The sequence below is a fragment of the Tamandua tetradactyla genome, chromosome 22 (genome assembly GCF_023851605.1).
Source record: "Tamandua tetradactyla isolate mTamTet1 chromosome 22, mTamTet1.pri, whole genome shotgun sequence".
NCBI lineage: Eukaryota > Metazoa > Chordata > Mammalia > Pilosa > Myrmecophagidae > Tamandua > Tamandua tetradactyla.
The window spans coordinates 40,419,526-40,447,323 of record NC_135348.1 but is presented as its reverse complement, the minus strand read 5'-3'; the positions used below and the strand labels follow the sequence as shown (position 1 = coordinate 40,447,323).

At 38.1% G+C, this 27,798-nt stretch overlaps 1 protein-coding gene across 1 annotated transcript in view; it reads left to right on the top strand.

The window, feature by feature from the left end:
• Positions 1–27,798, top strand: part of ABHD18 (abhydrolase domain containing 18) — a 133,710-nt gene that overhangs the window by 67,304 nt on the left and 38,608 nt on the right. The gene's annotated exons all lie outside the window — the stretch shown is intronic.

Sequence of the window (27,798 nt, the reverse complement as noted above, 5' to 3'; positions counted from 1 at the left end):
CAATTTACCAATGTTATGCAATATCATTGATTTCTCCTCAAATCATGCCAGTCAAATTTTCAATTTAGTTGCATGTCTTCATAGCTTACATTAATATACTTTCTTTCTCAATCCATTAGTTTTGGGCTGATATTATTTCCCATCATTTAGAATGAGAAAATTAGTACGCTTAACTCTTCCCAGTGCCTCTCTTTTCCACCTACTTATCAAACTCTTTTACATTTTTGAAGTTTCTGTTTTGTAACTATAAGAATCCATATAGTTTGGAGCCAGACTACCTATGTATGAATTCTGTTTCCATTCTTTCTAACTAAGAATGTGGGCAAGTCAATTAACCTTTCTGCATGTTTCATCAGCTGTAAAATGGGACTAATACTAGTAACTACCCCACTGAGATGACTGTGAGAATTAAATGAGGTAATACATAAACATCTCCCTCTGGGGAATTCCTGATAGCCTCACAAGCAGTGGGGACAACCAACTCAATAAGTTGAGCCTTCAGTCATGGGGCTTGCCCCTATGATGCTTATTCCAACAAAGGAGAGGCTAAGCCTACTTATAATTATGCCTTAGAGTCACACCCAGAGAGCCTCTTTTGTTGCTCAAATGTGGCCTCTGTAAGCAAACTTGATTAGATTATCTCCACAGAGATGTGACTGACCCAGTTGTGGATATTAACTTTTTTTTATTAATTAAAAAAATTAACAAACAAAACATTAAGAGATCATTCCATTCTACATATACAATCGATAATTCTTAATATCATCACATAGTTGCATATTCATCATTTCTTAGAACATTTGTATCAATTTAGAAAAAGAAATAAAAAGACAACAGAAAAAGAAATAAAACGATAACAGAGAAAAAAAAGATTATACGTACCATACCCCTTACCCCTCGCTTTCATTTACCACTAGCATTTCAAACTAAATTTATTTTAACATTTATTCCCCCTATTATTTATTTCTATTCCATATGTTCTACTCTTCTGCTGATATAGCAGCTAAAAGGAGCATCAGACACAAGGTTTTCACATTCGCCGAGTCTCATTCTGAAAGCTATATCATTGTTCAATCATCATCAAGAGACATGGCTACTGGAACACAGCTCTACATTTTCAGGCAGTTCCCTCCATCCTCTCCACTACATCTTGAACAACAAGGTGATATCTACTTAATGCATAAGAATAACCTCCAGGATAACCTCTCAACTCTGTTTCGAATCTCTCAGCCATTGACAGTCTCATTCCACTCTTACCCCCTTTGGTCGAGAAGTTTCTCTCAATCCCTTGATGTTAATTCTCAGCTCATTCTAGGGTTTTTCTCAGTCCCTTGATGCTGAGTCTCAGCTCATTCCAGGATCTCTGTCCCACGTTGCCAGGAAGGTCCACACCCCTGGGAGTCATGTCCCACGCAGAGAGGGGGAGGGTGGTGAGACTGCTCGTTGTGTTGGCTGGAGAGAGAGGCCACATCTGAGCAACAAAAGAGGCTCTCTTGGGGGTGACTCTTAGGCCTAAATTTTAAGTAGGCTTGACCTATCCTTTGTGGGGTTAAGTTTCATGTGAACAAACCCCAAGCCTGGGGGCTCAGCCTATAGCTTTGGTTGTCCACACTGCTTGTGAGAATATCAAGAATTCAACTTGGGGAAGTTGAGTTTCTCCCCACTCTCACCATTCCCCAAAGGGGGCTTGCAAATATTTTTCCAGTCACTGATCAAATCCCTCTGGGATTCATCAGGGCATCACTCTGGACAAACCAACAAAATCTCATGTGCTACCTGAGATTCCAAGTACTTATGACATTCAATCAAACTATCTACATGGGTTATATTAGGAAATGCTCTAGTCAAAATATGAATTTTGTAACAAATAAACATTTTTTTATTAATTAACGGAAAAAAAAGAAAAAAAAAGAAATTAACCCAACATTTAGAAATCATACCATTCTACATTTGCAATCAGTAATTCTTAACATCATCACATAGATGCATGATTATCGTTTCTTAGTACATTTGCATCGGTTTAGAAGAACTAGCAACACAACAGAGAAAGATATAGAATGTTAATATAGAGAAAAAATAAAAGTAATAACAGTAGTAAAAAAAAAAAAGACAAACAACCAGACAAAATAAAACAAAAAAACAAAAACAAAAAACAAAACAAAAACCTATAGCTCAGATGCAGCTTCATTCAATGTTTTAACATGATTACTGTACAATTAGGTATTATTGTGCTGTCCATTTTTGAGTTTTTGTATCTAGTCCTGTTGCACAGTCTGTATCCCTTCAGCTCCAATTGCCCATTATCTTACCCTGTTTCTAACTCCTGCTGGACTCTGTTACCAATGACATGTTCCAAGTTGATTCTCGAATGTCGGTTCACATCATTGGGACCATACAGTATTTGTCTTTTAGTTTTTGGCTAATTCACTCAGCATAATGTTCTCTAGGTCCATCCATGTTATTACATGCTTCATAAGTTTATCCTTTCTTAAAGCTGCATAATATTCCATTGTATGTATATATCACAGTTTGTTTAGCCACTCGTCTGTTGATGGACATTTTGGCTGTTTCTATCTCTTTGCAATTGTAAATAACGCTGCTATAAACATTGGTGTGCAAATGTCCATTTGTGTCTTTGCCCTTAAGTCCTTTGAGTACATTCCCAGCAGTGGTATTGCTGGGTCGTATGGCAATTCTATATTCAGCTTTTTGAGGAACCACCAAACTGCCTTCCACAGTGGTTACACCATTTGACATTCCCACCAACAGTGGATAAGTGTGCCTCTTTCTCCGCATCCTCTCTAGCACTTGTCATTTTCTGTTTTGTTGATATGGCCATTCTGGTGGGTGTGAGATGATATCTCATTGTGGTTTTGATTTGCATTTCTCTAATGGCCAGGGACATTGAGCATCTCTTCATGTGCCTTTTGGCCATTTGTATTTCCTCTTCTGATAGGTGTCTGTTCAAGTCTTTTTCCCATTTTGTAATTGGGTTGGCTGTCTTTTTGTTGTTGAGTTGAACAATCTCTTAATAAATTCTGGATACTAGACCTTTATCTGATATGTCGTTTCCAAATATTGTCTCCCATTGTGTAGGCTGTCTTTCTACTTTCTTGATGAAGTTCTTTGATGCACAAAAGTGTTTAATTTTGAGGAGCTCCCATTTATTTATTTCCTTCTTCAGTGCTCTTGCTTTAGGTTTAAGGTCCATAAAACCGCCTCCAATTGTAAGTTTCATAAGATATCTCCCAACATTTTCCTCTAACTGTTTTATGGTCTTAGACCTGATGTTTAGATCTTTGATCCATTTTGAGTTAACTTTTGTATAGGGTGTGAGATATGGGTCTTCTTTCATTCTTTTGCATATGGATATCCAGTTCTCTAGGCACCATTTATTGAAGAGACTGTTCTGTCCCAGGTGAGGTGGCTTGACTGCCTTATCAAAGATCAAATGTCCATAGATGAGAGGGTCTATATCTGAGCACTCTATTCGATTCCATTGGTCGATATATCTATCTTTATGCCAATACCATGCTGTTTTGACCACTGTGGCTTCATAATATGCCTTAAAGTCAGGCAGCGCGAGACCTCCAGCTTCGTTTTTTTTCCTCAAGATGTTTTTAGCAATTCGGGGCACCCTGCCCTTCCAGATAAATTTGCTTATTGGTTTTTCTAATTCTGAAAAATAAGTTGTTGGGATTTTGATTGGTACTGCATTGAATCTGTAAATCAATTTAGGTAGGATTGACATCTTAACTATATTTAGTGTTCCAATCCATGAACACGGTATGCCCTCCCATCTATTTAGGTCTTCTGTGATTTCTTTTAACAGTTTTTTGTAGTTTTCTTTATATAGGTTTTTTGTCTCTTTAGTTAAATTTATTCCTAGGTATTTTATTCTTTTAGTTGCAGTTGTAAATGGGATTCATTTCTTGATTTCCCCCTCAGCTTGTTCATTACTAGTGTATAGAAATGCTACAGATTTTTGAATGTTGATCTTGTAACCTGCTACTTTGCTGTACTCATTTATTAGCTCTAGTAGTTTTGTTGTGGATTTTTCCGGGTTTTCGACGTATAGTATCATATCGTCTGCCAACAGTGATAGTTTTACTTCTTCCTTTCCAATTTTGATGCCTTGTATTTCTTTTTCTTGTCTAATTGCTCTGGCTAGAACCTCCAACACAATGTTGAATAATAGTGGTGATAGTGGACATCCTTGTCTTGTTCCTGATCTTAGGGGGAAAGTTTTCAATTTTTCCCCATTGAGGATGATATTAGCTGTGGGTTTTTCATATATTCCCTCTATCATTTTAAGGAAGTTCCCTTGTATTCCTATCTTTTGAAGTGTTTTCAGCAGGAAAGGATGTTGAATCTTGTCAAATGCCTTCTCTGCATCAATTGAGATGATCATGTGATTTTTCTGCTCTGATTTGTTGATATGGTGTATTACATTAATTGATTTTCTTGTGTTGAACCAACCTTGCATACCTGGGATGAATCCTACTTGGTCATGATGTATAATTCTTTTGATGTGTTGTTGGATACGATTTGCTAGAATTTTATTGAGGATTTTTGCATCTATATTCATTAGAGAGATTGGTCTATAGTTTTCTTTTTTTGTAATATCTTTGCCTGGTTTTGGTATGAGGGTGATGTTGGCTTCATAGAATGAATTAGGTAGTTTTCCCTCCACTTCGATTTTTTTGAAGAGTTTGAGGAGAGTTGGTACTAATTCTTTCTGGAATGTTTGATAGAATTCACATGTGAAGCCGTCTGGTCCTGGACTTTTCTTTTTAGGAAGCTTTTGAATGACTAATTCAATTTCTTTTCTTGTGATTGGTTTGTTGAGGTCATCTATGTCTTCTTGAGTCAAAGTTGGTTGTTCATGTCTTTCCAGGAACCCATCCATTTCATCTAAATTGTTGTATTTATTAGCGTAAAGTTGTTCATAGTATCCTGTTATTACCTCCTTTATTTCTGTGAGGTCAGTAGTTATGTCTCCTCTTCCATTTCTGACCTTATTTATTTGCATCCTCTCTCTTCTTCTTTTTGTCAATCTTGATAAGGGCCCATCAATCTTATTGATTTTCTCATAGAACCAACTTCTGGTCTTCTTGATTTTCTCTATTGTTTTCATGTTTTCAATTTCATTTATTTCTGCTCTGATCTTTGTTATTTCTTTCCTTTTGCTTGCTTTGGGATTAGTTTGCTGTTCTTTCTCCAGTTCTTCCAAGTGGATAGTTAATTCCTGCATTTTTGCCTTTTCTTCTGTTCTGATAAAGGCATTTAGGGCAATAAATTTCCCTCTTAGCACTGCCTTTGCTGCGTTCCATAGGTTTTAATATGTTGTGTTTTCATTTTCATTCGCCTCAAGGTATTTACTAATTTCTCTTGCAATTTCTTCTTTGACCCACTTGTTGTTTAAGAGTGTGTTGTTGAGCCTCCACGTATTTGTGAATTTTCTGGCACTCTGCCTATTATTATTTCCAATTTCATTCCTTTATGATCCGAGAAAGTGTTGTGTATGATTTCAATCTTTTTAAATTTGTTAAGACTTGCTTTGTGACCCAGCATATGGTCTATCTTTGAGAATGATCCATGAGCACTTGAGAAAAAGGTGTATCCTGCTGTTGTGGGATGTAATGTCCTATAAATGTCTGTTAAATCTAGCTCATTTATAATAATATTCAGATTCTCTATTTCTTTATTGATCCTTTGTCAAGAGATGTTCTGTCCATTGATGAGAGTGGGGAATTGAAGTCTCCAACTATTATGGTATTTGTGTCTATTTCCCTTTTCAGTGTTTGCAGTGTATTCCTCACGTATTTTGGAGCATTCTGGTTCGGTGCGTAAATATTTATGATTGTTATGTCTTCTTGTTTAATTGTTCCTTTTATTAGTAGATAGTGTCCTTCTTTGTCTGTTTTAACTGTTTTACATTTGAAGTCTAATTTGTTGGATATTAGTATAGCCACTCCTGCTCTTTTCTGGTTGTTATTTGCATGAAATATCTTTTCCCAACCTTTCACTTTCAACCTATGTTTATCTTTGGGTCTAAGATGTGTTTCCTGTAGACAGCATATAGAAAGATCCTGTTTTTTAATCCATTCTGCCAGTTTATGTCTTTTGATTGGGGAATTCAGTCCATTAACATTTAGAGTTATTACTGTTTGGATAATATTTTCCTCTACCATTTTCCTTTTGTATTATATATATCATATCTGACTTTCCTTCTTTCTACACTCTTCTCCATACCTCTCTCTTCTGTCTTTTCGTATCTGACTCTAGTGCTCCCTTTAGTATTTCTTGCAGAGGTGGTCTCTTGGTCACAAATTCTCTCAGTACTTTTTGTATGAGAATTTTTTAATTTCTCCCTGATTTTTGAAGGACAATTTTGCTGGATATAGGAGTGTTGGTTGGCAGTTTTTCTCTTTTAGTAATTTAAATATATCATCCCACTGTCTTCTAGCTTCCATGGTTTCTGCTGAGAAATCTACACATAGTCTTATTGGGTTTCCCTTGTATGTGACAGATTGTTTTTCTCTTGCTGCTTTCAAGATCCTCTCTTTCTCTTTGACCTCTGACATTCTAACTAGTAAGTGTCTTGGAGAACGCCTATTTGGGTCTAATTTCTTTGGGGTGCGCTGCACTTCTTGGATCTGTAATTTTAGGTCTTTCATAAGAGTTGGGAAATTTTCAGTGATCATTTCTTCCATTAGTTTTTCTCCTCCTTTTCTCTTCTCTTCTCTTTCTGGGACACCTACAACACGTATATTTGTGCGGTTCATATTGTCCTTGAGTTCCCTGATGCCCTGTTCAAATTTTTTCATTCTTTTCCCTATAATTTCTGTTTCTTTTTGGAATTCAGATGTTCCGTCCTCCAAATCACTAATTCTATCTTCTGTCTCTTTAAATCTATCATTGTAGGTATCCATTGTTTTTTTCCATCTTTTCTACTTTGTCCTTCACTTCCATTAGTTCTGTGATTTGTTTTTTCAGATTTTCTATTTCTTCTTTTTGTTCAGCCCATGTCTTCTTCATGTCCTCCCTCAATTTATCGATTTCGTTTTTGAAGAGGTTTTCCATTTCTGTTCGTATATTCAGCATTAGTTGTCTCAGCTCCTGTATCTCATTTGAACTATTGGTTGGTTCCTTTGACTGGGCCATATTCTCAATTTTTTGAGCGTGATCCGTTATCTTCTGCTGGCGTCTGGGCATTTAGACAGATTTCCCTGGGTGTTGGATCCAACAGTTTGGAAGATTTTTCTGTGAAATCTCTGGGTTCTGTTTTTTCTTATCCTGCCCAGTAGGTGGCGCTCGTGGCACTCGTTTGTCTGCGGGTCCCACCAGTAAAACATGGTGTGGGTCCTTTATCTTTGGAAAACTCTCGCCATCAGAGAGGTTCGCCAGCCGAAGCGGCTTGGAAGAGTGCCAGCCGGCCTGGTGTCCGAACACGGGAAGGTTCACTGGCCGCCGCAGCCTGGGAGAGTGTCCGTCCAAATTTCCTAGTCGGCCCGGGGCGCCAAGCGTGGCTGGAGGGCGCCAGCCGCCGCGGCCCTGGAGAGTGCACCGTTCCCAGGGAGTCACGTGTTTGGAAGGCCCCCCCCCCCCCGTCACCGTTCTCCACGGACTGGGGAATTCCGATCCAATTCTCTCAGTTGGTCTGGGGGGCCGCGCGTGGTGTGGGCACCAGCCGCCGCGGTTTGAGGGGACCGCCTGTCCAATTCCCCCACCCGGCCCGGGAAGGGGGAAGGGAGGGACTCCGGCCGCTTACCGCCCCTCCCGGTGAAGCCCGCGCCCCTCGGCAATCTCACCGGAGCGGGTTCTCTCAGCCAGTCAGCCGTTCCAGGATGGGGTATGCTGTCTTTTGATCTCTGTCATGGCTTTGGGACCTGTTCTGTATCGTTTCTACTCCCCTAGTAGCTGTTCTGGAGGAGGAACTAAGATCCGTGCGTCTTACTAAGCCGCCATCTTTCCCGGAAGTCCGATATTAACTTTTGAATAAAGGGAGATGTGACTCCACCCATTGCAGCTGGATCCTGATTACTTTACTGGACTCCTTTAAAAGAGGGAGCATTGTGTAAAAGGTTTGAGATCTGAGAGATCCACCTGAATACAAAAACGACATAGCTACGAGAACTAGAGTCCACCAACCAGCGACCTTTGGAGAACAAGAAGTAGAACACCCCCAGGGCAGCTTCAGGGAGGTCTGGAGAGGAAACTAGCAGATGTTGCCATGTTTGCCATGTGCCTTTCCAGATGAGAGAGAAACCCTGAACTTCACTGGCCTTCTTGAACCAAGGTATCTTTCCCTGATGCCTTAGATTGGACATTTTTACAACCTTGCTTTAACTGGGACATTTTCATGAGGTTAGAACTATAAACTTGCAGCTTAAAGTCCCCTTTTTAAAAGTTTTTCCATTTCTGGTATATTGCATTCCGGCAGCTAGCAAACTAGAACAGCAGGTGAACTCACTATCCTTCCCTGCTATATAGAACTTGACTCCTAGGGGTGTGACTCTCCCTGGCAATGTGGAACCTGACTCCCGGAGATGAGCCTGGACCTGTTATCATGGTAATGAGAAAGTCTTCTTGACCAAAAGGGGGAAGAGTAAAATGAGATAAAATGACAGAAAAAAAAAATCTCTCAGTGGCTGAGAGATTTCAAACAGAGTTGGAAGCTTATCCTGGAGGTTATTCTTATGCATTATATAGATATCCCTTTTTAGTTCTTGGTGTATTGGAGTGGCTAGAGGGGAGTGCCTGAAACCACTGAGCTATGTTCCAGTAGCCTTAATTCTTGAAGAAGATTGTATAACTATACAGCTTTCACAGTATAACTGAATTACTATGAAAACCTTGTGTCTGGTACTCCTTTTATCCAGGACATGGACAGATGAGTAAAAAAAAATAAGGAAAAATAAATAAATAAATAATAGGGTGAGAATAAAAGGGGTAAAAACATTGGGTAGATTGAAATACTAGTGGTCAGTAAGAGGATGGGGTAAGGGGTATGAGATGTATGAGTTCTCTTTTTTTCTTTTTATTTCTTTTTCTCAGGTGATGCAAATGTTCTAAAAATGATCATGGTGAAGAATACACAACTATGTAATGCTATTGTGAGCCATTATATAATATGGTTGGACTATAGGTGTGTGGTTATTTCTCAATAAAAATATTTTTTTAATGAAGCAATACATTTAAAGTACATGAAAGTTTTTGGCTCATAATAAATTATGAGCATTTTTTTTTCATCCTTTGTCCTTAGCACCCAGAGGTTACATGCACATTGAAGGCTCTGGTGACTTCAGCTCTGATTAATTTCATCTATTATTTCTGTAATTATTTTTTCCCTTCTGCTGTCTCTGTTCTTTTATTCTGGAATCCTGCTAGCAATATGTTGGTATGTGTGGGATAATTCTCTATTATCTTTTAAATTTTCTTTTATAATTTTCATTTCTTTGAAGTTTTGTTATGTACGTTGGATGAGTTCTTTGACCTTTCTCTTCTAGCCCTCTTTTTTTTAGAACTTTTTTTTAATTCTTTTTTTTTTTCTGATTGACCTCTATTTCCTCTAAGGTTATTTCTAATTGTCTAACTCCAACTCTCCCTTTGTTTTTTATTTTTCTTCAAATGTGGCAGGCCTACTTGCTCTCTATAATATTTATTAATGGAGAATTTAATTGCTTAATATGGATGGTTGACTTGGATTTCTTTGGTATGCCAGGTAGAAACCGTTGTGTACCCCAGAAAAGCCATGTTGTTTAATTCCCATTCAATATTGTTGTGTAGGATCTTTTTTATTAAGTTTTTCTTTGGAGATGTGACTCACCCAACTGTGGGTAGGACCTTTTGGCTATCGTGTTTTAGTTTGCAAGCTGCTAGAATGCAATATTCCAGAACTAGAACAGCTTTTTAAAAAGGGGAATTTAATAAGTTGCAAATTTACAGATCTAAGGCCATGATAATGTCAAAATTAAGACATCCCGAAAAAAAGATACCTTAACGCCAAACAAAGGGCCAATGAAGTTCCGGGTTTCTCTCTCAGTTGGGAGAGCATGTGGCAACATCTGCTAGCTTTCTCTTCTCATTTCATAAGGCTTCACTGGGGGTGTTTTCCTTCTCCAAATGTCTCTGGCTACGTGGGCTCTGTTGATTCTGTGGGTGCTCTGATTTTTTCCAAATGGTTCCCTTTAAAGGGCTCCTCGAAGCTACCCCACCTTGAATGGGTGGAGACACATCTCCATGGAGACCATCTAATCAAAAGTTACCACCCATAATTGGGTGGATCATATTCTCATGGGAACAGTCAAAAAGATTCCACCCAGCAGTATTGAATGAGGATTAAAGGACATGGCTTTTCTGGGGTACATAATAGCTTCAAACCAGCACAGGTGGTTTTTATGGAGCTTTATCTCCACCCATTCAAAGTGGATCTCTTCCTAGAGTCCTTTAAGAAGGAATCACTTTAGGGAAAGCTTCAAAGTTGACACAGGCAGAGACCTTTCAAGATGCAGAAACAAAATGCTCCCTGGAAAGCCATTTAAAATAAGAAGTCAGGAGAGAAAGCTAACAGACATTCCCATGTGCATTCCCAGCTGAAAAACAAACCCTGAACATCATTGGCCTTTTCTTGAGTCAAGATATCTTCTCTGGATGCCTTAGTTTGGACATTTTTGTGAATTTAAATTGTAAACTTGTAACTTAACAAATTCCCTTTATAAGAGCCAATCCATTTCTGGGATATTGCATTTCTTACTAAAATTGTGAATTATTACATTAACATACTCAAATTCTTGGTACGTGGTGAAATTTTATTTCCCCTAAATGCCACTGCTGATTTAAATTTCTTAGTTATCTAGCAGGTTTGTGACAACCTGCAGACTTCACTTTAAATGTGTATAGGTGGGAAGCAAGGAGGAAAGATGCCTCTCCTTTAGCCCAGTACATTGGAATAAACAGAATTTTATTTCAGTACACAACTGCCCCTGCTAGGAACCCCAGCTTTACCTAGGAAGAATGCTCAGTTTTTTTAGCGAACAGTCCTCTGGTTTTATCCTGAGGATAGCACCATACCACATAGTAAATAAGTCCCTCATTTAATTAACTGGATTTCTGCCCCACCATTGACTCCCAACTCCCAGCGTGGAGTCTCTCATGGCTATGTCATGAATGTGACTAGCTTCTGCCTCTACTGTAGCCTTGTCCTATAGCTGACCTGGGCCACTGCTCTGAACTGGGAGTGTTTAGGCCTGTAATAGTAAATTTTATGTTTATTTAGAGAATATATATATACCTGCTTATCATATTAAAAATGAATACATGAAGGGAAAGAGACTTTGAATAGCTAAAAATACTCTAAAAAAGAAGAACAAAGTGGGAGGATTAACAATTCCTGATTTTACAGATTGTTATAAAGCCAGTCATCAAAACAGCATGGTACTGGCTGAAAGATAAAAACATTGACCAATGGAATTGAATTGAGACTGCAGAAATAGACCACCGAAAACATAGTCAACTGATTTCTGATATGGCCCGCAAATACACTGAACTGGGATGAAACCGTCTTTTCAATAAATGGGCATGTGAGAACTGGATATCAATAGCCACAACAATGAAAGAGGACCCTTACTTTACACTCTATACAAAAACTAACTCACAGTGGATCAAAGACCTAGATATAAGAGTCAGTGCCATAACACTCCTAGAAGAAAATATAGGGAAATTTCTTCAAGACCTAGTAATAGGAGGTAGCTTCCTAAACTTTAACCGAAAGCACAAGCAACAAAAGAACAAATAGACAGATGAGAACTCTTCAAATACAAATGCTTCTGTGCCTCAGAAGACTTTCCTAGAAGGGGTGCGAGTGGTATGCACCGGATGGGGGTGGGGGTGGGGGCGGGTGTGCTTGGAGCATGGTGGGAGGCAGGTGATGGGGTTCAGGTTAGTTTTGAATATGAAAATTAATGTAAGGGAAGGACTCGGACAAGTGCTTAGCATATAATAAATGCTCCATCAATTATTCTTGATATGATTGTCATTAGCCAATAACAAGAGAGCTGCTGAGTGGGCAGACTTCCCCAATCAACACCAAGTTGGAAGAACTGGATTCTCAGCAGGTATTGCAGCCCTATCTCCAGGATCAGGACCACCTACCTCAGTGTACAGAGGCCACTGCTTTTGATCAGAATGCTTTGGTAAACGGATCAAAGAGCTGCAGCAGAGTAGAGGAAGAGATCAAAAGGAAGAGGAGCACAGAGCGTGTTCCAGCTAACTTTTTTGCGTGTGTGAATTGTTAAAAAATCTTTTCATTGTAAACAAAAAACAAACATACAAACATTCTTGACATGATTACAATCAATGGCTCACAATAGCATCACATAGTTGTGTATTCATCACCACGATTCATCTATTTGAGCATTCGTATCTCTCCAGCAAAAGAAAGAAAAAAAAAACTCATACATACCATATCCCTTACCCCTCCCTATCGTTGACCACTAGTATTTCAATCCTCTCATTGAACAATAGTATTTCAATCTACTCAATTTATTTATTTATTTATTTTTGACACTTTCCATTTATTTTGTTTGTTAAACTTTTTTAATTAATTAAAAAAAATTAACAAACAAAACATTAAGATATCATTCCATTCTACATATACAATCAGTAATTCTTAATATCATCACATAGTTGCATATTCATCATTTCTTAGTACATTTGCACCGATTTAGAAAAAGAAATACAAAGACAACAGAAAAAGAAATAAAATGATAATAGAGAAAAAAAAAGTTATACATACCATACCCCTTACCCCTCGCTTTCACTTACCACTAGCATTTCAAACTGTATTTATTTTAACATTTGTTCCCCCTATTATTTATTTTTATTCCATATGTTCTACTCTTCTGTTGATATAGTAGCTAAAAGGACATCAGACACAAGGTTTTCACAATCACAGAGTCTCATTGTGAAAGCTATATTATTGTTCAATTCTCATCAAGAAACATGACTAGTGGAACACAGCTCTACATTTTCAGGCAGTTCCCTCCAGCCTCTCCGCTACATCTTGAACAACAAGGTGATATCTACTTAATGCATAAGAATAATCTCCAGGATAACCTCTCGACTCTGTTTGGAATCTCTCAGCCATTGACACTTAGGCTCATTTTACTCTTCCCCTCTTTGGTCAAGAAGTTTCTCTCAGTCCCTTGACATTAATTCTCAGCTCATTCTAGGGTTTTTCTCAGTCCTTTGATGCTGAGTCTCAGCTCATTCCAGGATCTCTGTCCCACGTTGCCAGGAAGGTCCTCACCCCTGTGAGTCATGTCCCATGCAGAGAGGGGGAGGGTGGTGAGACTGTTCGTCATGTTGGCTGGAGAGAGAGGCCACATCTGAGCAACAAAAGAGGCTCTCTTGGGGGTGACTCTTAGGCCTAAATTTTAAGTAGACTTGACCTATCCTTTGTGGGGTTAAGTTTCATTTGAACAAACCCCAAGCCTGGGGGCTCAGCCTATAGCTTTGATTGTCCACACTGCTTGTGAAAATATCAAGAATTCAACTTGGGGAAGTTGAATTTCTCCCCGCTCTCACCATTCCCCGAAGGGGGCTTGCAAATACTTTTCCAGGCACTGATCAAATCATTCTAGGATTCATCGGGGCATCACTCTGGACAAACCAACAAAATCTCATGTGCTACCTGAGATTCCAAGTACTTACGACATTCAATCAAACTATCTACATGAGTTATATTAGGAAATGCACTAGTCAAAATATAAATTTTGTAACAAATAAACATTTTTTGCTTTAGTCTCACATATAAGATGACATTTTAAAGTATTAATTATCATCTATTTTCAGCACCCTGCAATAATGACATTCCTTTGTTCTTCCTCATGCTAAAACATTTTTAAAATTTGTACATTGTACATTTCACTATTATTATACACTCTAGGCATTCCTAGATTATACCATCTCGATCTTTAACATCTGTCTTTCTTTCTGATTTCCTTTATGTCCCCAGCCCTCCTCCCTCTATCATTCTCACATGCAGCTTCATTCAGTGTTTTAACATAATTACATTACAGTTAAGTAGTATTATACTGTCCATTTCTGAGTTTTTGTATCCAGTCCTGTTGCACAATCTGTATCCCTTCAGCTCCAATTACCCACTATCTTACCCTATTTTTATCTCCTGATGGTCTCTGTTACGAATGACATATTCCAAGTTTATTCACTAATGTCAGTTCATATAAGTGAGACCATACAGTTTTTGTCCTTTAGTTTTTGGCTAGTCTCACTCAGCATAATGTTCTGAAGGTCTATCCATGTTGTTACATACTTCATAAGTTTATTCTGTCTTAAAGCTGCATTATATTCCATAGTATGTATATACCACAGTTTGTTTAGCCACTCGTCTGTTGGTGGACATCTGGGCTGTTTCTATCTCTTTGCAATTGTAAATAATGCTGCTATAAACATTGGTGTGCAAATGTCCATTTCTGTCTTTACCCTTAAGTCCTCTGAGTAGATACCTAGCAATGGTATTGCTGGGTCATATGGCAATTCTATATTCAGCTTTTTGAGGAACCACCAAACTGCGTTCCACAGTGGTTGCACCATTTGACATTCCCACCAACAGTGAATAAATGTGCCTCTTTCTCCGCATCCTCTCCAGCACTTGTCATTTTCTGTTTTGTTGATAATGGCCATTCTGGTGGGTGTGAGATGATATCTCATTGTCGTTTTGATTTGCTTTTCTCTAATGGCCAGGGACGTTGAGCATCTCTTCATGTGCCTTTTGGCCATTTGTATTTCCTCTTCTGAGAAGTGTCTGTTCAAGTCTTTTTACCATTTTGTAGTTGGATTGGCTCTTTTTGTTGTTGAGTTGAACAATCTCTTTATAAATTCTGGATACTAGACCTTTATCTGATATGTCGTTTCCAAATATTGTCTCCCATTGTGTAGGCTGTCTTTTTACTTTCTTGATGAAGTTCTTTGATGCACAAATGTGTTTAATTTTGAGGAGCTCCCATTTATTTATTTCCTTCTTCAGTGCTCTTGCTTTAGGTGTAAGGTCCATAAAACCACCTCCACTTATAAGATTTAAAAGATATCTCCCTACATTTTCCTCTAAATGTTTTATGGTCTTAATGTTTAGATCTTTGATCCATTTTGAGTTAACTTTTGTGTAGAATGTGAGGTACGGTTCCTCTTTCATTCTTTTGCATATGGATATCCAGTTCTCTAGGCACCATTTATTTAAGAGACTGTTCTGTCCCAAATGAGTTGGCTTGACTGCCTCATCAAAGATCAAATGTCCATAGATGAGAAGGTCTATATCTGAGCACTCTATTCGATTCCATTGGTCAATATATCTATCTTTATGCCAGTACCATGCTGTTTTGACCACTGTGGCTTCATAATATGCCTTAAAGCCAGGCAGCGTGAGACCTGCAGCTTCGTTTTTTTTCCTCAAGATACTTTTAGCAATTCAGGGCACCCTGCCCTTCCAGATAAATTTGCTTATTTGTTTTTCTATTTCTGAAAAGTAAGTTGTTGGGATTTTGATTGGTATTGCATTGAATCTGGTTGTTATTTGCATGAAATATCTTTTCCCAGCCTTTCACTTTCAACCTATGTTTATCTTTGGGTCTAAGATGTGTTTCCTGTAGACAGCATATAGAAGGATCCTGTTTTTTAATCCATTCTGCTAGTCTATGTCTTTTGATTGCGGAGTTCAATCCATTAACATTTAGTGTTATTACTGTTTGGGTAGTACTTTCCTCTACCATTTTGCCTTTTGTATTTTATATGTCATATCTAATTTTCCTTCTTTCTACACTCTTCTCCACACTTCTCTCTTCTGTGTTTTCATATCTGTCTCTAGTGCTCCCTTTAGTATTTCTTGCAGAGCTGGTCTCTCTTGGTCACAAATTCTCTCAGTGACTTTTTGTCTGAAAATGTTTTAATTTCTCCCTCATTTTATTTATTTATTTATTTATTTTTATTTTTTTTTTACATGGGCAGGTCCCAGGAATTGAACGCGGGTCCTCGGGCTTGGCAGGGAAGCATTCTTACCTGCTGAACCACCGTGGCCCGCCCTCTCCCTCATTTTTGAAGGATGTTTTGCTGGGTATAGAATTCTTGGTTGGCAGTTTTTCTCTTTTAGTAATTTAAATATATCTTCCCACTGTCTTCTCACCTCCATGGTTTCTGCTGAGAAATCTACACATAGTCTTATTGGGTTTCCCTTGTATGTGATGGATTGCTTTTCTCTTGCTGCTTTCAAGATCCTCTCTTTCTCTTTGACCTCTGACATTCCGACTAGTAAGTGTCTTGGAGAACGTCTATTTGGATCTATTCCCTTTGGGGTATGCTGCACTTCTTGGATCTGTAATTTTAGGTCTTTCCTAAGAGTTTGGAAATTTTCGGTGATAATTTCTTCCATTAGTTTTTCTCCTCCTTTTCCCTTCTCTTCTCCTTCTGGGACCCCCACAACACGTATATTTGTGCGCTTCATATTATCATTCAATTCCCTGAGTCCCTGCTCATATTTTTCCATTCTTTTCCCTATAGTTTCTGTTTCTTTTTGGATTTCAGATGTTCCATCCTCCAGTTCACTAATCCTAACCTCTGTCTCTTGACAGAGGTTTTTTTTTTCATCTCTTCTACTGTATCTTTCATTCCCATAAGTTCTGTGATTTGTTTTTTCAGACTTTCCATTTCTTCTTTTTATTCATTCCTTGTCTTCTTCACATCTTCCCTCAATTCATTGATTTGGTTTTTGATGAGGTTTTCCATGTCTGTTCGTATATTCTGAATTAGTTGCTTCAGCTCCTGTATCTCATTTGAACTATTGGTTTGTTCCTTTGACTGGGCCATATCTTCAATTTTCCTGGTGCAATTTGTTATTTTTTGCTGGCATCTAGACATTTAATTACCTTAATGAGTTTATTTTGGAGATTGTTTTCACTTATCTTACCCAGGGTTTTCTTGCTAGATGAGTTTGTTGTGTATTTGTTCTTTGACCTTCAGTTCAGCTTTTTCTGGACCTCTAGCTTAAGTTTTGTTTAACAGAGGGTAATTTTTCAGTTCTTGTTTTCTTATTTCTTGTCCTGCTTGTAAGGTGCCTTTTCCCTCCCCACCCTTAGGAGGGTCTACATAGGTATTACAGACTCCAGCCAGGTTTTCCCAGACTAAACTGGCCTCCTATCAGGGGCAAGGAGTCACCCGCGTCAGTTTTCCCTGAGGGTGAGACCCAGCAGGTTGAAAGACTTTCCTGTGAAGTCTCTGGGCTCTGTTTTTCTTATCCTGCCCAGTATGTGGCGCTTTTCTGTCTGTGGGTCCCACCAGCAAAAGACGTTGTGGCTCCTTTAACTTTGGAAGGCTCTCTCTGCTGGGGGCGTGGTGGAGACAGAGGAGAGGTTGTAGGCTGGTTTTAATGGCTTCAAATTGCCAAGCCCTGGGGTCTGAATTCCTTGAGAGAAGGATTCCACCTAAGTTGGGCTTCACCCCTCCCCTTGGGGAACAGGCAGGAGACAGCCCTGAAAGCAGTCTGTTTCTGCCTATGTCTGGGGCAGTTGCAACCCGAGTAGTCCCACCGCTGAATCCAGAGGCAGCCAAACCTCCATAGAAACAGCCACAAAAGCCTCCGTTTCATCCCCTTTCCTCTTTTTCAGTTAGCCCAATAAGCACCTCCGCCTTGACCAGTTTCGCCTGAGCTGGGGCCTATTTTTAGTAGTCAGAATTGTTTATTAATGCCACAATTGGTGTTTGGATGGACTCAGTCCCTGCTACTGTTAAAGTCTCTTTCCTTTCCTCTGGGAAGCCGCCTGTGGGGGAGGGGTGCCAGTCCAGCTGGTCCAGACTGGAGTACGCTGTGTGTCCAGTCACTATCGTGGCTCCAGGAGCTGTTCTGTACTGTTTCTGGTTATTTAGTAGTTGTTCTGGAGGGTTAACTAAAACGTGCACATTGCTAAGCCGCCATCTTGGCCCCCGGTCTCATCCACATTTTAAAACTTCAACTTCTATGTGAGACTAAAGGGAGAGACATTTATTTGGTGCTAAATTTATATTTTGGGTAATACATTTACTAATTTAACTTGTATGGTCAGTTTAGTTTAACCCCATGGGTACATGGAATCTTGAATAGGGTGTGAGATTTTGTTAGTTTGTCCAGGTTAATGTGATGCCCCGAAATATCCCAGAGTGATTTGGGCAGTGAGTAAAGAAAAATTTGCAAAGTCCTCTTGTGGGAATGGGGAGAAAGGAGGAAATATTCAACTTCCCTATTTGGAGAATTTCTGATATTCTTGCAGGCAATAGGGACAACCAAATCAGTAGGCTATGCCCCGGATCCTGGGGTTCATCCCTATGAAACTTATTCCTGCAAAGGATAAGCTAAGCCTACTTAAAATTAGGCCTCAGAGTCACCCTCAGAGAACCTCTTTTATTGCTCAGAAGTGGCCTCTCTCTCTAAGCCAACTCAGCAGGTCAACTCACTGTCTTCCCTCCTATGTGGGACATGACTCTCAGAGGTGTAAATCTCCCTGGCAGAAAGCCTGGGATAAGTCAGGACCCAGCATCAAGAGATTGAAAAAGCCTTCTTGACCAAAAGGGGGAGGAGAGAAATGAGACAAAATAAAGTTTCAGTGGTTAAGAGATTTCAGAGTCGATTGGTGTTCTAGTTTGCTAGCTGCTGAAATGTAATATACCAGAAACAAAATGGCTTTTAAAAGGAGGAATTTATTAAGTTGTAAGTCCACAGTTCTCAGACCATGAAAATATCCCAACTAAAGCAAGGCTTTTATAAATGTCCAATATAAGGCATCCAGGGAAAGATACCTTGGTTCAAGAAGGCCGATGATGTTCAAGATTTCTCTCTCAACTGGAAAGGCACATGATGGATGCATCTGCTAGTTTTCTCTCCCGCTTCTTGTTTCATGAAGCTCCCCCCAGCGTTTCCTTCTGCATCTCCAAAGGTCTCTGGCTGCTGTGGGCTTTGTCAGTTCTCGTGATTATCTTGTCGTTCTGAAGCTTTCTCTAAAATGCTTCCTCTTTTAAAGGATTCCAGTAAACTAATCAAGACCCACCTGGAATGGGTGGGGTCACATCTCCCTCTAATTAATACCCACAATTGGGTCTGTCACATCTCCATGCAGATAATCTAATCAAGCCTCCAGCCTCAGTGCTGAATAAGGATTGAAAGAAAGGCTGCCTCCGCAAGCTAGAATCAGGATTAAAATGAGGCTCTTCTAGGGAACATAATCCTTTCAAACCAGCAGGAAAAGTTATACTGGAGGTTATTCTAATACATTATATAGATGTCCCTTTTTAGTTTATGGTATATTGGAGTGGCTAGAGGGAAGTACCTGAAACTGTTGAGCTGCATTCCAGTAGCCTAGATTCTTGAAGATGATTGTTAAAAGATATAAAGGTTTTAAAATGACTGTGTGATTGTGAAAACCTGGTGTCTGATGCTCCTTATATGAACAGATGAGTAAAAACCATGGATAAAAAACTAAATTTATAATAGGGGAGACAAAGGGTAAAATATATTGGGTATTTGAAGACACCAGTGATCAATGAGAGGGAGGTGTAAGGTATATGGTATATATGAGTTTCTTCTTTTTTCTTTTAATTTCTTTTTCTGGGGTGATGCAAATGTTCTAAAAAACGATCATGGTAATGAATACACAACAATGACATTGTGAGCTATCAATTATACATCATGTACAGAATATATGTGTGTGAAGATTTCTTAATTTAAAAAAATATGGTTAATTTGGAATTTGTACGTTTCCAAAATGGAGTGCACAGAAGACAAATGACAACTCATAGTATATTCACAATACATAGGGAAATCAATATGCTATGGTCTGTATATATCCTCTCACTAAAGATGGATCTCCAGCAACCTGAAATCATTAAGTAAGGAAAAAGAATATTTGAGTTCCCTTATTTCATTGGCTTGGTATATTTTTCTCTGTATCAATAAAAACAAATTTTTGTCAAAAGTAGAAATTCATGGGTAAAGAACCAATTGACAGTAGGATGAATGGGTTTCTCCTTTTGCATTAATTTAAATTTTAGCATACTTGAATTTAACACTTTTTTAAAAACATTTTTTTATTGTGAGATAGATATATAGAAAAAAGCAATAAATTTTTAAAGTACATTTTTTTTTGTATGTGTACATTTAATCACCATCCTTGTCCACTCTAGGCATTCCTAAGTTACACCATCTTAGTTTTTTAAAGTACATTTTAACAAATGGTTATAGAGCAGATTTCAAAGTTTGGTATGGGTCCAAGTTTCACAATTTCAGATTTTTCTTTCCAATGCTCCATATCTCTGGAGACTGAAAAGAAGTATCAATACGATTCAGTAGTCATACTCATACTCGTTTGTTAAATCCTAACTTCTCTGTCATAACACCTCCTCTTTTGATCCTTCTCCCAGTCCTTAGGAATATTTCGCTTTGCCCATGCTAGCTTTTTTCATGTTGAAAAGTGGTGTTGACAGTATGGGACAGGGAGATGGAACTGGTTGATGTTCTTGGAAAGACTAGCACCTCTGGGTTTCAGGACTTATCTGCCTATGAATCATCTGAAGGTTTTAGGTATCTGAAAAGTAAATTAATGTGTGACACTTTTGCAGAATTTTAGCTAGACCCCTGATTATTCTTTTTTTCTTTTTCAACTTTTTTTTTTTTAGGAGCATGGTCCAGGAATTGAACCTGGGTCTCCCGCATGAAAGGCATTAAACTTTTTTTATTGTTAGAGATATACAAAGAAAAGAAAAAAAGCAATGATTTTCAGAATACTCTTCAAACAGATCTCAGAGTTTGTTGTGGGTTACCATTCTAGTATTCAGATTTTTCTTTGTAACTGCTCCAAATCCCTGGAGGCTCAAAGAAATTATTTTTTCTTCTTTGTGAAAGATAATGTATACACTAAAAAGCAATAAATTTCAAATTACATTGTAATGATTAGTTGTAGAAAAGGTTTCAGAGTTTGGTATGGGTTACAATTCCACCATTTTAGGTTTTTACTTCTAGCTGCTCTAAGATATTGGAGACTAAAAGAAATATCAATATAATGATTAACAATCATATTCATTTATTAAATGCTACCTTGTAATAATAAAGCCCAGTGGTCAAAACAGCATGGTACTGGCACAAAGATAAAAGCATTCACCAATGGAATCGAATCAGAAGTACAGAAATAGACCACCAAATCTATAGTAAACTGATCTTTGACAAGGCCCCCAAATCCACTGAACTTGGACAAAAATGTCTTTTCAATAAATGGACTTGGGAGACCTGGATATCAATAGCCAGATGAATGAAAGAGAACCCATATCCCACACGCTTTTCAAAAATTAACTCAAATTGGATCAAATACCTAAATATAAGTACCAGTACCATACAACTCTTAGAAGAAAATGTAGGGAAACATCTTCAAGACCTAGTAATAAGAGGTAGCTTCCTAAACTTTACACCCAAAGCACAAGCAACAAAAGAAAAAAATAGATAAATGGAAACTTCTCAAAATCAAATGCTTTTGTGCCTCAAAAGACTGTCAGAGGGCGGGCCGCGGTGGCTCAGCGGGCAAAGTGCTTGCCTGCTATGCCGGAGGACCTCGGTTCGATTCCCGGCCCCAGCCCATGTAACAAAAAACGGAAAAACAAAATACAATAAAACAAGAAAATGTTTAAAGATGTTTCCCTTCCTTCCTTCCTTCCTTCCTTCTATCCTTCCTTCCTTCTCTCTGTCTTTAAAAAAAAAAAAAAAAAAAAAAAAAGACTGTCAGAAAGATGAAGAGGCAGCCAATTCAATGGGAGAAAATATTTGTAAATCACACATCGGATAAAGGTTTGATATCCTGTATATATAAAGAAATCATACAATACGACAACAAAAGAACAGCAACCCGATTATAAATTGGGCTAAAGATATAAATAGGCATTTTTCTGAAGAGCAAAAACAGATGGCTCAGAAGCACATGAAACTTGGGTTTCCAGCATGGCAGGCAGTGGTGGCTCAGTGGCAGAATTCTCACCTGCCATGCTGCAAACCCGAGTTTGATTCCCAAAGTCTGCCCATGCAAAAAAAAAGCACATGAAGAGATGGTCATTTTTATTAGCTATAAGGAAAATGCAGATTTAAGACTACAATGCGATACCACCTCACTCCTATAAGAATGGCTGCTATTAACCAAGCAGAAAACTACAAATGTTGGTGAAGTCGTGGAAAAATTGAAACACTTTTACACTGCTGGTGGGAATGTATAATGGACTATTGCTATGGAAGACAGTTTTGTGGTTCCTGAGGAAACTAAATATCAAGTTACCCTGTGACCCAGCAATAACCACTACTTGGTATATACCCAGAAGAACTGAAAGCAGTGATATTAACAGACATTTGCACACTAGTGTTCATAGAAGCATTATTCACAATCACCGAAAGAAGGAAACAATCCAAATGCCTATCAACAGACAAATAAATTTTAAAAATGTAGTATATACATAGGATGGAATATTATACAATAGTAAGACTAAATGATGTCCTGAACCCCATGACAAGATGGATGAGCCTTGAGGACATAAAGCTGAGTGAAATAAACCAGACATAAAAGGATATATACTGTACAGCTGCACTTTTATGACCATGGTGAAGGTAGAATTGGAGGCTTATAATACAGAATATATAGGACTTAGAGATACATAGAAACTAGAGATGGGTGAATAGTTAGCTAATGAGGTTGAACTCAGTGAAGGGGATAGATAGAAGGGAATGCAGTTCACTAGTGGATCTGTGAGTAATGTTACCATATTGAAGGTGAACATGATTGAAAGGGGTTGTTTAGACCCATGTGTCCTATTGTGATTAACACTACAAATATAAATAAGTTCTTGCATGAACTACTTCAAAGGTATGAATCTTGTAGAAAGAGTAAATAATATCAGGGTAAAGGGGAGAAACTACTGTTGCATGCTGTGGGCTCAGTTTAACAGGAAGATAGCAAAACCAGGGTAAATAACCAGGGGGAAAGGACAAGAGTTAAGAGGAGATTTGAATTTTCTCTTTGGTGAGGGTGTGTTTATTGGTTATTTTTCTCTTGGGAGCAATGAAAATTGTTCAAAATTGAGAGTGTCAATTATTATAAAAGTAATTGAGGGTAATGTGAGACATGACCATGACTTTGGACATTATACGTTATGCCCAGTGGATGGAAGTAGCTGAAGGATACACTGACTGAGAAGTAGAATGATGAACTCTGGTATATACATATGATCGAAGATTGTGCTGCTACAGAAAGGAATGAAGTTGTGAGGCATGCAACGATGTGAGTGAACCTGGGGGACATTATGAAATGCAAAATAAACCAGAAACTAAAGAGCAAATATGGTATGGTTGCTTTAGAAAATACTTATAAGAAAATTGGGGCCTAGATTGTACACTCTTACTCTTGTCACATTTAGTCCAGAGCTAAGTGTTATTTCTAGATATTGAGAGGTTGTGCTATAAATGTATAACTGTATAACTTTGTATTTCCCTAGCAGTTGGGATAACTGTGTGATACCTAAGACCCAGGGTAGGAGACCTGCAGGTCTCAAAGACAGCATTGCCACATACAACAACTGTTAAAAGAAATTGAAAAAGAGATCAGGCTTCAATTAGAGATGAGAACAAAGCCAGTCTGGTCAGGACAAAGGGGAATCAGAATACAGGGGTATGGAGGACACTGTCTGTATTTTAGACTCAAGGGCAAAATTCTTGAGGGATGGGAGACAAAAATATGGAGCTATTGAACTTTACCAACTAGGGAAACTTTGGATACTGTTTCAAACTTTAGGGACTCCCAAGTCAATATGTCTAGCCCTTGATCTCAAGCCTTGCTCTTTTTTTTTTTTTTTAACTTTTTTATTGAGATATCTTCACACACATATAGTCCAAAGTATACAATCAGTGGCTCACAGTGTCATCACATAGTTGTGTATTTATTACCACAGTCATTTTTAGAACATTTACATCACCCCAGAGAAAGAAATAAAAAGACCAAAGAAAAAGCTCATACATCCCATACCCATTGCCCCTCCCTTTCATTAACCAATAGCATTTCAATTTACCCAATTTTTTTACTTCTTATCCCCCCCATTAAGTATTTTTTTTATCCCAATTTTTTTACTCAGCTGTCCATACCCTGGATAAAAGGAGCACCAGACACAAGGTTTTCACAATCACACAGTCACATTGTAAAAACTACATAGTTGTACAGTCATCTTCAAAAATCAAGGCTAGTCGATGGCTGAGAGACTCCAGACAGAGTCGAGAGGTTATCCTGGAGGTTATTCTTGTGCATTAAGTAGATATCACCTTGTTAGTCAAGATGTAGTGGAGAGGCTACATGGAACTGCCTGAAAATGTAGAGCTGTGTTCCAGTAGCCATGTTTCTTGATGATGATTGAATAATGATATAGCTTTTACAATGTGACTGTGTGATTGTGAAACCTTGTGTCTGATGCTCCTTTTATCTACCTCGTCAACAGATGAGTAAAACATATGAAATAAAAATAAATAATAGGGGGAACAAATGTTAAAATAAATTTAGTTTGAAATGCTAGTGATAAATGAAAGGGAGGGGTAAGGGGTATGGTATGTATAAATTCTTTTTCTGTTTTCAGTTTATTTCTTTTTCTGAATAGATGCAAGTGTTCCAAGAAATGATTATGATGATGAATATGCAACTATGTGATGATATTGTGAATTACTGATTATATATGTAGAACAGAATGATCAAAATAGGAATGTTTGCATTTGCTCTGTGTTTTTTGGTATTTAAAAAAATAAAGTAAAATAAAAATTAAAAAAAAAAAAATCAAGGCTCCTGGAATACAGTTCAACAGTTTCAGGTACTTCCCAAGGGAAGCAAATCTTCCCTTGAGATTTGCTTTTGTAAAGCTTATTTATAAAGTGGAAAAGCTAAGCTTATCTATAGCTATGCCCAAGAGTTACTTCCATGGGATCTCTTTTGTTGCTCAGATGTGGCCTCTCTCTAAGCCCAACTCTGCAAGGAAAATCATCAACCCCGCCTCCTGTGGGACATGACATCCAGTGGTGAAAGTCTCTCTGGCAGTGTGGAATCTGAATCCCAGGGATGAGCCTAGCCCTGGTCATGTGGGATTGACAATGCCTTCCTGACCAAAAGAGGGGAAAGAACTGTAACAAAATAAGGTATCATTTGCTGAGAGAGTTCAAATAGAGTCGAGAGGCTATTGTGGAAGCTACTCTTATGCAAGCTTCAGCCAGATACTGCTTTTTTACCATGGTTTGCCAAACTTGAACTAAAACCATTCATGCCAACTGTAAAGAACACCTAGGGCTCTAACTGAGAATCTGCAGAGGTTCCATGCACTCTGATTACACTTTCCAGAAACCTACAAACTCCAGATGGGTTCCTAGGCCAGATAAGTGTTGAAACCCAGGGGGACAGCCTATGCAGAACATCAATTAGTCCTATCCCCTATTCCATATTTTCGACAGCCCTTTCCAGCATGAAAAAGTTAGAATGGACATTTAGAAAGTTAGAAAGCACAAATATCCCTAAAAATTGGGAGAGAAATCAAAAGAGAAGGTGGTGTTATAACAGAGAAGATATATTGCTGAATCATTATATTGATATTTCTTTTAATCTCCAGTGTCTTGGAGCAGCTAGAAGGAAAAACGTAATATTGTGAAACTGTAACCCATACCAAACTCTGAAATCTGTTCTATAGCTAATTGCTGCAGTATGCTTTGAAATTTATTGCGCTTTTGTATATTGGTGTTCTTTTTCACCATGCAGGTGACAAAAAATTGCTACTATATCTCCATAGAGTGCCCATGTCCAAAAGCTCAACCTAATTTAACTATGGTCTGTCCCAATTGCAAATTACCAAAAGAGCAAATATCATTGCCCTTATTTGTTCTATCCCTGGTCCAATCAACTGATCCAGAAGACGTTGAAATAGACTCTGTGATAAAATAGAGTCTATTTGGGCAGACAGTTGGATTAATGAACACTACAAGATGGATGGAATATTTTATTACAGTACTAACAGTAATACAGTTAGTACTGTAATAAATATTCCAGTTAACTTAAAGCTGTTCTTCAAAAATGAAGTCACTGCATGCATTGCTATAGAACAAATGGAAAGTACAAATAATAGGAAAGATGTCTAGCTTCCTAATGAAAAAAATTTTTTTTAATTAGGTCTAAGAGTCACCCCCAGAGAACCTGTTTTGTTGCTCAGATGTGGCCTCTCTCTCTCAGTCAACATGACAAGCAAACTCACTGCCCTTCCCCTCTCCATGTGGGACATGCCTCCAGGGTGTAAACCTCCCTGGCAACGTGGGACAGAAATCCTAGAATGAGCTGGGCCTCAGCATCAGGGGATTGAGAAAACCTTCTTGACTGAAATGGGAAAGAGAGGAATGATAAAGTGTCAGTGGCTGAGAGATTTCAGAGTCGAGCGGTTATCCTGGAGGTTATTCTTAACGCATTATATAGATATCCCCTTTTTAGTTTAAGGTGTATTAGAGAGGCTGGAGGGAAGTGCCTGAAAATGTAGAGCTTTGTTCCAATAGCCATGTTTCTTGAAGATAATTATATAATGGTATAGCTTTCACAGTGTGACGGCATGATTGTGAAAACCTTGTGTCTGGTGCTCCTCTTATCAATGGTTTGGACAGCTGAGTAAAAACTATGGATTAAAAATAAATAAATAATAGGGGGAACAAATGTTAAAATAAATTAGGTAGAGGGAAATACTAGTGGTCAAAGAGAAGGAGAGGTAAGGGGTATAGTATGTGTGAGTTTTTTCTTTTTACTTCTTTTTCTGGAGTGATGTGAATGTTCTGAGAAATGATCATGGTGATGAATACCATCATGATCATGGATACTGTTTCAAACTTTAGGGACTCCCAAGTTAATATGCCTAGCCCTTGATCTCAAGCCTTGCTCTTTTTTTTTTTTTTTTAACTTTTTTATTGAGATATCTTCACACACATATAGTCCAAAGTATACAATCAGTGGCTCACAGTATCATCACATAGTTGTGTATTTATTACCACAGTCATTTTTAGAACATTTGCATCACTCCAGAGAAAGAAATTTAAAAAACCAATGAAAAAGCTCATACATCCCGTACCCATTGCCCCTCCCTTTCATTGACCAATAGCATTTCAATTTACCCAATTTTTTTACTTCTTATCCTCCCCGATTAAGTATTTTTTTTATCTATGTGATCATCACATAGATAAAAAAACTATGTGATGATATTGTTAGCCATTGATTGCACACCAAGTATGAAATGTTCATACATTAAGAATGTTCGTGTTGTATGTTGATTGGTTTTATTAATAAAAATTTAAAAAAGAAGAAAAATGTTTTTAATGTGTTCATTTCCCTCAAATCTTTTAAGATATCAGAAGGAGGGCAGTGTTGAGAATACAAAATGTAGTGAAATGTTAACATTGCTAGCTCTGATTACACAATTATAAATTGAGTTAGTTCCCAAGAGCACAGAACAGAAATAATCATAAATCATCCTAAATGTACTTGTCTGTGTTCTGTTCAGCTTACTGAGAAAAGTTAACTAATGTTATAGTCCCCTCTGCCCAAGCAGTGTAAGCTCAGGATTTATGTTTTATGTTGCCTAAGGATATGGTTTGGCAATATTCTGCCATATTAATTCTAAAATGTCGATTGCCAAGAAAATTTAAAAGTCGTATAGAACAAAACATTAAATGAAAGA